Genomic DNA, 11,137 nt, shown 5'->3' with positions numbered 1-11,137 from the left:
CCCCTGTCCAGCTATGTCCCAGCTAGGACGCTCTGTCCCACTATGGAAACTAACATGTCTTTATTAATCCAAAAGTGCTTTTCCCAAGGCCCGAGTTTTGAGACGCCTCTGGCACAGATCTACATTCTTCACGAAGCCAACATCACACCAGAAAGACCACCTGGCCTTGCTGAGTCCACCTGGGAATGAGCTCAGTGCACACCATTGAGCTGTGGTGCCCAGTGTGTGGGGACTCCTCCACGGACCTCTGTGAATCAGCTGGAGTCAGGATGGTTTCTCTCCCTGAGAGGGGAGTTCACTGCCCTTGCAAGGTTGTGGCAGGCACCTCCAGGACTCGTCCCATTCGGGGCTGACTTTCCACTATGAGTGTGGTCCTCTATCTCATTAGGTATCACAAACCTTTGGGTCCCTGAGAGGTACATGGCAGCCCCAAGACCCAGGCATGAGGGGGCTACACACTTGGGCTTGGTGGTCTGGTGCTTACCTTGGGAACAAGAGATCCAGCACGTGCTGGGTGGGGATGAAATGCCAGGAGAGTAACCCCATGTTGCTGCTGAAATGTAGGTTCCTCCCACCAATGTCAGGCAGGAGCTCATTCCTAAGCTGGTCCTGCCTGTAAGGTTCAAGGCTTTGTATGCTGAAGGGCTCCTCCATGTTCTGATCATTTTCACCCTGGGTTGGAAACAAGAATGGTGGGTTCAAAATGGATATGGTGACAAACAGAAAAATGACTTGTGCCAATACACTAGAGTCAAAGCACAATGGGACAGTTCCCATCAGTACAAACACACACACACACACACACACAGTAAGAATAGGAGTCCTGGGCCATTCATCAGGGATCAGACTAGAGGGCCTGCTGGGCTCACCTGCCCTGTCCTACTTACTGTTACTCTTGAGCTCCTCTGCGACAATCCCCAGAGGATCTGGCGTCTAAGATGAAGCCTCACCCAGTGTATCCACAAAAGGGCTAGTTGGCATCCCTGAGATTCCTGGGAGCCTGAGGATCGGCATTGTTTGCAAGGACAGGGGAACATCCTTCACACTCCAGTTTCTCCAACCAAATGAGCTCAGATGGCTTGGTCAGTGAAGTGGGTGCCTGGATACCAGGGTTCCATGTTCTGTTTGATCCATTGTCAAGGCAATGATGTCATTTCCTGTGCCCATACCTGAGCCTCTTTTCACATAAGACCACTTTCAAAAGCCCTATGGGCTGCTGATTTCTCCTCCATGCCTACCCATCTCAGGTGCACATGTGTTCACCAACAACTACCCAAACATCCCGACCAGCATCTGCCCTGCTTGGTGCCACTAGAGTTCCAGCTTGGAGCCTTCAAAAATGCATTCACAACCAGTCCTTCCCTCTCAGCAGCTTTTGGACACTGGTCCCATCATTGTGAAACTCATGGTGTGCCCAATCTTTTCTGGAAAGTAAGGTAGCATCTAATCTCTAGGGTTTATTGTGTCTATTGGCCCATAACACCCTCTATTCTCTCTGAAATCAGAGATGGGATTCACAGGTGGCTAAAGCACAAATGTAGAGATGGGACAATCACAAGAAGGGGAGAGAAAAAGAATGCACACTAACTCAATCACGCCTGTGTCCCACACAGGGACGTGGCCAATGTCCGTCCTATCCTGGCTGCAGTTCCCTCTCTACACCATGGCAAGTTGGAGGGGACCGAGATGCAGAGGCTGCTCCCCTCTGCCATACAACTTCCCAAGGCTTCTCCTAAGATTTCAAAAGGGCCAAGTGTGTCTAGTGTTGGGGTCTCACAGAGACTCCGAGGTACCACAGCATCCTGCTGCCCAGAACCGGTTCACCCCTCACCTCAAGGGGGCTCAGCCTCCTGATTCATGGGAATTGAAGTGGGTACAGGTGATGGGATATCATCTCCAAGACCGAGTTATGCCAAGTTCATGACCCCTGTCTGCATCCCTGTCTCCAGCACCACTCCCCCCCTCTCTTTCCTCCTCAGAGCAAACAAATCCATTCAGCAAGTGTGTCCTGTGATAAAGACATGACAGTCACCCATCCACTCATTACAAAGACACTGAGACTCAGCCAACATGGATCCTACTAGGAACACAGGCATAAACTCAGATTCTGATCCTCCCAGCTGAGACTCAGTGGAGCCTGGACTCCCAGCCTCCTGAGTCAAGGAAACAGAGGTACCTAGCCGAGCCACCTTGGATGCAGCTGCACACAAACTGAACTCATCAATGCCTCTTGCTCTCAGTTGTGAGTAAGAGGGGAGGCAGTGTTTCACAACCCTGGACATCAAGTGCAGTCTCCAGGCTTTGGGGTGTGCCCTGGCCTCTCTCTATCTGCCCAGGCCCTCCAACCCACACTGGCCTTTTACCCAACCTCCTCCTAGGTCCAAACTCAATCCTGCCTCTCAATTTCTGCTGCCTTCCCCAACACACTGCTCCCCAAATTGAGCAGGGCTGGCTCTCTGTTATCATGCTGGTGCCAGCAGCAATGCCACCCCACTGACATAATTTTGAGTCCCAACCTAGGCACTCCAGCTGTCTTTGCCACACCTGGCCTGTTTGGGCTCTGGCTCTTGCTCTTTTCTTTCATGTGCATGTGTTTCGAGGTTTTGAGTTTCTCCCACTGCAGAACTGCAGCTGTAGCAGGGTAGAGCTCATGAGGGTGACATTCTGAGCCACGTCCAATCCCATCAAGACTGTTAACTGGGGTGATGCCGGAACACAGTGCTGAGTGAACACATGGGAGGTGGTTGGACCCACCTTGCCTCTGAGTGGCTTCCTTTCAGGACAGGAATGTAGGGATGAGAGCCCCTGGCGTGGGATGCTTTGCACAAGGCGTGACCATGGGCTCCCTTTCCTGGAAAAAATGGCTCCACTCAGCATGGAGAGCACTGTCTTTCCTGGTGGCTAACAACAGCCCTGGACCCCAGAAAGGAACCCACACTCAAGATTTATGTCTGAGTGTGCATGTCCTCGAGGAAATGAGGTCTCCTGATCCCAGGTGCAAAGGGGTAAGTCCTCTAACTCCAGGGGCCATGAATAGACATTTGAGTTTCCCTTGTCCTTCTTTCCCTTTTCTGAACCCATGGTGTCCTCATACTAACCACAGTTAGGACCCTGGCCTCATTCCCCAATGAGGATCATTAGGCTCCATAAAGAACAGTCTCTAAGATGCTCAGTGGACCAACAACCTCTGCACAATATATAACCCTCTTCATCCAAGATGCAAGAGGATTTCTATTCAGGAAAACCAGGAAAGGGAGAGCCTTTGTCAAGGACACAAGGACATTAGTGAGTGAGTAGTGATTAATGGATGGAGAACTATTTCCACCACCAACTTCTAGGAGCATATATGGCCCTTTGGAGAATTCTGCAGTGTGTTGGTGATTAAGGAGAACGTGTGAATCCAGGGATTACTAGGTCCTCTCAGCCATAAGGAGGGAAACTGCCATAAAGGAACTAGGACAAGGGTGCGAGGAATGCTCACTGGGGGGAGATCGGAAGGAAGGAAAGTGTACTCATTACAAAAGTGTCGCCTGAAAATTCTTAGCCAGCCAAAAGTCATGCGAACTTGTGTGGAAAAAGAGTCTTTGCACAGTGATGAAGCTAAGAGCTCACATGATGGAACACAGCCTCAACTGGGACCAAATCCAATATCTGATATTCTTGTAGGAAGAGGAGAGTCTGGACCCAGATACCAGGGAGACTGGGGAATACCAGCTATGTGAGGTTGGAGCCAGGACGGGATGCCCATATGGGAACCACAGATCGTGGGCAGCAATAGGAGAGTGGGCAAGGGCTGGAAGAGTTGGGGAGACAGTCCCCTAGGAACCTGTGAGGTGTTTTGGCAGTGGGACCGCCCAACACCTAGTGTGTTGAGCCCCTGGAGCTTGAGGGAAGGCCCTTCCTCTGTGGTTGGCCACCCAGTTGACAGAGTTTGGTTGTAGCAGGCCTAGGACCCAGCTGAAGGTCTGAGCATGTTGGCCATGCAGGATAGATCTGGACCACAGACACACTCTGATAACTGTAGGGTCTCAGCCCTGCATCAACACAAGCACCAAGTCAGGCCAGGTGGGGAAAGGGCTGGGAACACACTCTGGGGGCTGGTGCCTATATTACTGGGAGCACTTCTGACCCCAATTCCCTGATCTGCTGCCAACACAGGCTACAGAGGAGGGTAGAGGGACACAGAGCATGGATCTGCCCCACTCAGTGGGCCCAGGCATGTATCATGGCCAGAAGCCTCGTGCCATGCCCGGTGAGTCCTGAAGCGGCCCCCTCTTCCCATCCTGAGAGCTCTTCCCTTCCTCATGTGCCACTACCTTCCCACTGTCTCTGGAAATATCTACTTGGTGTGGTCCTCTGGCAGTTTATGATTTAAGTTAAAAAAAAAACAGGTCTTGGTGCTCAAAAATATTTGATTTGCCCATCCTCATCCCCCAACCCCAATATTTTCATTATTTCCTCAACATATGAAATTTTGCTAGCAAAAAGGTAATTTTGAATTATACAAAGTTGATTCAAATAACATTGGTATAAATAATCATTCACCGTACTTTCAATGTTTGTTCTCCTTTCCTGTTAGAAACTGCTAGGAAAAAAGAGAACAGAGGGGGCTGGGGATGTGGCTCAAGTGGTAACGTGTTCGACTGGCATGCGTGAGTCAGTCCTCAGCACCACATAAAATAAAATAAAGATGTGTCCACTGAAAACTGAAAAAATAAAACAAACAAACAAACAAAGAGAACAGAGGACAGACTCATGGAAATGCTTGAACTGACAAGAAGCTCCCACTCAAGCTCAGCATTCAGTCCTGGACAGGGTACGACAAGGCCACTTTGACATCTACTCCAAAGAGTCTACCAGACAGAATCCTCTGACTGATCCCTGAGTGAGCCATAGGAACTGGCTAGAAAAGCCTTCACATACTCAATACATTCTTCACTTCAGAATACTGGACAAGCATTGATATCCATCTCTCATTACTTTGCTCCCCCACCAACCATTCTTCAACAAATTCAAAGGAGCAACTCATGCAAGCACACAGAAAGGGGTATTTACTACACACATCCATGTGTGAAAAAGACAACTGGTATTTCTTGTTTGGGCTATTTCAAATATAATCACTTCTGCATGACCTCCACAAACCAAAGGAAAATATTTGTGAAATTCCCATGTAGAAGACAAGATACACTTGCCAAGGAGGCAGTGCCAAGAATTTTGACACTCCAAATGTAGAGTGTGTGTTTAGGAGGCAGTCACAGTTTCCATGAGAGAGTCCCATGAAATCAATTAGGAAGATCCATGCTCTAGCCCTACCATATAAGTGATGTGACCTTGAAAGAGTCATTTAGTCTTAGAAACCATCACCACTAACCACTAAGTCAATGAATAAAGGTCCTCAGGTGTCAAGCTACAAAATGTGTGATGAGCATGGATGAGGATGGGTGGGAGAAGTTTCCCCGTCTAACACAATTAGGGAAGGCTGTGCCTGCCCTCAAGTGGCTGGGGGGCCTGGGATCCTGCCACAGAGCGGGATTCCAAACCTCACATCCCCTGACCCAGGCCAGAAGACCAGGTACAGTCCAAGGACCCTGGGGTGGCCCAATGGCAATAAAGGTTAAAAAGAACTAGGGATCTGCCTGGATCCTCAATCCCCTACTCTGAGCAGGGCTGCATGATGAGGCCAGAGGCCATCCACAGCAATCTGCCTTTACAGGAAAACAGGTACTGCAGGGTGCCTCTGGCTCACTGAATCAGGGTGGTCTTTTCATAAAGCAAGACCACTTCCTCACATTTGACCAGCAGCTCATGTGCTGACAGCACAAAGGCTGGCTTGACTCAGGCCCTGAGAAACGAAATAGAAAATTCATAGCAAATCCATCTTTAGCTCATTCACAGAAGTGGGCAACATCTGCAAGGGAACAAGAAAGTATCTTATCCTTTCTCATAAAAATCATCAGAAACAAAATTAAATGGATGCAAGACTTCTCATTTCACTATTACGTAGCTGTTGGAATTCCCTATTAAATAATACCTCCTCCAAAATAAAAAAGTATCTCAGACATGTGTCAACTATTCAATGGATGACATTTTAAAAACTATGGCCTTTACTTAATATTTATGTATGCTATATCCCTGCCTAAGGCTCTTTGGGAAAGGAGCACATAGAATTGAATCTTTGAAAATCTCACATTTGCTGATAAATATTTCTGCTGATCTCAGGCATGGCAAAGTGAAAAGTGGGACTCTGGATATTCAAAGAATGCAATGTTGTGGGATTTGTGTCCCTGATTGATACATAGCAATGGTTTCTATTAAATCCAGTGAGGAAGCAGGAGTAACAAAGCTGATTGCACAGATGACCTCAGGGAATACTGACAGGTAGGCCAAATGAAAAATATGTTCCAGCTGACCATTAGTATTTGGGCTTCTGATCCCAGTCCTGTTTTTAAAAAAGGTGCAGACAGGCAGTGTTCATTAAAAAATGTCTACCATGTAAAAGTGGGTAATTTAAATGGCATCTAGTTACACATCTGATAGAATGGTCTGGCAACATATGAATTTCATTCTAACAACAACAACAACAACAAAACATAGAAAATGAGACATAAAGATAAAACCTTGTCTTCACCAGGATGCCTAAAAATAGGTTTTATTTGGCTCATGCAAATATCTTTCAATAGAATTTCTGATTTCTGAATGAACCCATTCAATTTTATACTGCACAGATCCCAAGGTTTCTTTACACAATATTCTCTTCTTTTTAAAGCCTCACATAGAAAATGTCTCACAGGACATAGGAGGGGAATGACCCAAAGGATGACAGAATGGCTGGAATCATTCTCAAATGTGCACATACAGCCAAAAGTTTGAAGGCACCTAATTATACTCTAAAACAATTATGAACCTATTTTATCCATTAATTAATAAATATCACCACTTTACCACTTGAACCAAATCACAGAAAATTGGAAACAGATGATCATTGGCTTTGATACCTTTACTTCCATTTCATTACCCAGAGATGATCAGAATGCCTAAGATCCTGGGGATATATTTTAGCTCAGCCCATGGTATTGCGTCATTGTTTTATTATTTTGTAAATAATAAAATATAACTTCATGTTGGATGATATATTCAAGCCATGAATATATCATCCAACATTGTTCTTCCCAAAACATTAGTCCAATTTCTGTGCATGCTCACTTACTATTTAGGAATTTTACTAATTGTTTGAACATTCTAGAGGACCTGTTAGACTCGTAATGGACAAATAATCCAACATACTCTTGAGGACGTATGAGTGCCATAAAAAGAAAATAAAGTCAGCCTACAGCAATGGGCAGCTGCCTTCCCTCGGCTTGGAGGAGCACTGGAGAGGGCACCAGGGCTGCTGGGCAGCAGAGGCCTCCACAGCCCTGCAGGGATCCTGGAGCACAGCTCTGCAGAACCATGCTCAGCCCTGGACAGAGGCACATGAGTTCCCATCACAGGCTAGAGTGTGACAATTCCAGGTGCACGCCTGTCATGCCAGCCACCAGGGAGGAAAGAGGAACGTTTGATGTCAGCCTTGGCAATTTAGACCCTGTGGCAAAGGGGTCTTTGAATGTGTAGCTCAGGTACATCACTTGTCTAACAGGCTTAGGGTCCTGGGTTCAATCCCCAGAACCACACATATACCAAAAAGTGAACTTGGAACATCATTTAAAATGATGGGTCAGGTACACAGAAGGATTTCAATATCACCTCTCAGAGGAGCTCAACTTGAGATTAGAAGGCAACAAATGACCACCCGGACCATTGACTCAGTGTCTGAAACCCTCTTTGAGCGTGGGAAGAACTGCTGGCAAGATACCAGAGGACCAGAGTACTGTGGCCCCTGTAGGGGTGTCTCTTGGCTACTGACAAAGATTGTTCCCCTCCTGGGGCAGCTGAGAGCAAGCTGGGCCTTGATGCAAGGACTAGTGCTTTAGATATAGACTTTGCAAGCAAGGGACAATGTCTTTAATAAAACTGGAATTAAGAAATCACTTTGATAAAATTTAAAAAAAAAGAAGAAAATAAGGTCAAGTAGAGGAACGGGCAGAGGCATCCAGAGGAAGCCCATTTTCACAGGAGAAAATCCCCCAAAGAAAAGCATCAGAATAGATATCAAGAAAAATACTGGGCTGGGGATGTGGTTCAAGCTGTAGCATGCTCACCTGGCATGCATGCGGCCCGGGTTAGATCCTCAGCACCACATACAAAGAAAGATGTTGTGTCTGCCGAAAACTAAAATATAAACATTAAAATTTTCTCTCTCTTCCTCTCAAAAGAAAAAAAAAGAAAGAAAAGAAAAATACCAACAAAAACAGTGTCCTCTCACTTTGTATCTACTCAACATGCAAAAGTTAGAAAGTTAGATAATACAATCCTGGCCACATACAGAGCTATTCAGAAGAGCCACTTGGCAGTGCTTAGTCAAAGAAGTAAACATACATACTTTGACCTAGAAATTCCACCTGTCTATAGATTACCCACATAGTGCTTAAGCAGTTTCACAAGGGGACATGCACAGGGAAATTTATCCTCATGTTCCTTACAGAGTTGTCTGTGCTTACAGGGAGTTGAGGGCTGTCAGGGTGCCCATAGGTGGGAAAGTCAAAAGCTAAAAATGTAATGGATGCCAACCTGGATATATTAATAGAAATCAATGAAAAACAATAGATTGATACATGACAATAAAATCCCTGAGTTCAAGTTCTTGCTATCCTACCTACCAACAATCATGCTTGGTCAAGATACTGATGTACTTCAAGGCAAAAAAGAAATAAAGTATTATGCCATCATTAGTTTTCTTAAATGCAAAAAAGGAAATGGTAATATTTACTGAGCCATGACCTGTCATACATAATATGTGAGATTATTGTGGACATGTTGGTAAATGATTATCTACTCAGATATATTCCGTGACTCACCAAATGCAAAGGCCCATGAAGAATTAGTCTCCACACATGAATTCTTCCTCAAAAGCCTTGAGTCAACAGGGGCTTCGCAAAATGGCTTCTTGGGCAACTTGATGACCTCCTCCTCAGGCAATGCTTCCACCTGAAAGATGTCTCCAACTTGTTCTCGCTCACATTTCCACAGTGTCGTCAAAAGAAACAACATCCGATACTCTATTGAATAAATCCTGAAACGGACCAAACACCGTACTTCCTTAAATATTTTAAAATTATCAAATGCAACTTCAACTCAATAACTTGTATTAGGCAAAATGCAACCTTAACCTCTTACACTGTGCTCTTTTACAGACTCACGTGTCCTAGGTTCTGACTTAACTGGACACTGAGCAGTCAGAACACGTGCTACTTCACATTCCTTACAGGTGTTCAATTCATCTCTGCCAGGCTGAATACAAATCCCTGGTCACTTGAGAATGGAAGCATATCTCCCACAACAACATGCATCAGGAAACACTGAGGTTTTCATTAAAATACCCTTTTGAAAATCACCTAAACCCTGCCAGCTCACTTTTCTCATCTCTAAAACGAAAGGTCCAACAGGACTGTCCACCTCGTGATTTCCCTGGAGTTTCCTAGAGGAATCAGGCTTAGGCTGGTGTCTGAAGCCAAGCATGCAAACAACCCATTTTAGCAATCAACCGCCGTCACTAGGAATCATCCCAGGGCACATTCTGCAAAAGCTGTCCCCAGGCGACTCTCTCACACACAGTGGAGAACCTGGGGCCCCAGGACTCCCTCCCCTGATGCCCACCCTATCGCTGCTCTCTCCATGGCACTTCCAGGAACTGCACTGCTTTGCTGAATCCTTAAAACCCGCAGGGTCTCTTCCCATGTCTACCAGGAGCAGGAAGGAAACAGGACTTAAACCCCAGAATCCACAGGTGCCACAGGAAAACAAAAGGACACAGAGTCAGTGACACCTGACACCTGGGCGGGTCTCCCTTTTAAAGGCCTCCTGCCCCCAGGTCACCTGGGCTCCCCTCCCCTCTCCAGGGGCCTGCGGGCCCCCTCTTCTCCTCTGAGGTCCGTGGCGCAGGCCACACGGCTGAGGCCACCGCGTCCTGAACAGGACCCTGCAGGTCAAACTCCACCCGCTGTGACCAGCAGCTCCGCCAAGGAGGGCCCTCAGGTGAGAACCGGGAGCGCGGGGTCCGCGGTGGGCGCTGAGGGGACCGCCCCGGCGGCTCCAGGGGACAGGCAGCCGGGACTGAGGCTCCAGGGCGGAGGCAGAGTCCTCCGGGTCCCCCCTCGTGTGGGCACCTAGACCGGGGCCGCTCCCGGCCGCTCACCTTCTCCTGTCATCACGGACCCCGGGAGCTGCACCCTCCATCCGGGACCTCCAGCCCCGCCGCGGGCGCTACTTCCGGGCTCCTCCCCCTCGGAGCTCCCCGTGACCGCGGCTCAAAGTTCCCGCCCTGCACAGGCCCCACCCCCGTCTCCCGGGGACGCCTCTGAGGCGTTTCCTCTTCGGTCTGCGTGCTGGGGACGGGGCCCTGCGCCCTTGCCGCCTGCCCTGCTGTCACCCCAGCTGGGGACCTAGGGTGCCGCAGGGTCCTCACCTGGATACAGACCCCCTCGTGTGAGGCCTGCGGCTGCCCCTCGTGGCCGTGGGACCCTGTGGACTCTGCCCCGATGCTCTGGTTTCCTCAGCCAGGGGGAGGGGACTGCTGCCCAGGAGGACAGGGCCCTGGGGAGGCGCCCGCCACTCCCCTGGCTTTAGGGACCGCCTCCGAGGGCCTCCTGGACAGCCAGCTGCGGGCGAGGGCTTTCCTGGGCAATGTGGTGAGCTCACCCCCAGCCTCAGGTCGGGAAGTGGGACCTTCCTTCAAGCAGGCACGACACTCAGGATAGCACTGCCCTCTGGTGGCCCTGTGCAGTCAGCGATGTGGTAGACTCTCCCAGGGTACTGGGACTAAGCACCTAAGAAAAACTAAACCGAAAGAAAGCCCAGGACCCTGCTTCCCAGGCTCCCCATGAGATGGGCCTTGGAGTCCCCAGAGCTGCTTCTGTGCCCTGATGGGCCCTCCAGTTCCCCAAGCAGCCTTCCTGTTGAAGTCCCGAAGAGTTTGCTGTCACTCTGACCTTCCATCAGTGTTCCCCATACAATCCCATAACTAAGGTCACCTGGAAAGATG

The 11,137-nt window shown here is 48.5% G+C and overlaps 1 protein-coding gene and 1 long non-coding RNA gene across 2 annotated transcripts in view; one reads left to right on the top strand and one right to left on the bottom strand.

The window, feature by feature from the left end:
• LOC144371425 (uncharacterized) overlaps window positions 1-11,137 on the top strand; it is a gene marked incomplete at its 5' end in the record, with an annotated part of 231,955 nt that overhangs the window by 102,190 nt on the left and 118,628 nt on the right. The window lies entirely within an intron of this gene.
• Window positions 491-10,370, bottom strand: LOC144371459 (uncharacterized). The gene is made up of 3 exons (XR_013431454.1): window positions 10,292-10,370; window positions 8,955-9,169; window positions 491-672 (listed from the first exon to the last, which is right to left on the bottom strand). It is a non-coding gene; the product is annotated as an uncharacterized LOC144371459 (long non-coding RNA).

This window comes from Ictidomys tridecemlineatus, chromosome 16, assembly GCF_052094955.1.
Source record: "Ictidomys tridecemlineatus isolate mIctTri1 chromosome 16, mIctTri1.hap1, whole genome shotgun sequence".
In the NCBI taxonomy this organism is placed as follows: domain Eukaryota; kingdom Metazoa; phylum Chordata; class Mammalia; order Rodentia; family Sciuridae; genus Ictidomys; species Ictidomys tridecemlineatus.
This window is presented reverse-complemented; position numbering and strand designations above follow the sequence as displayed.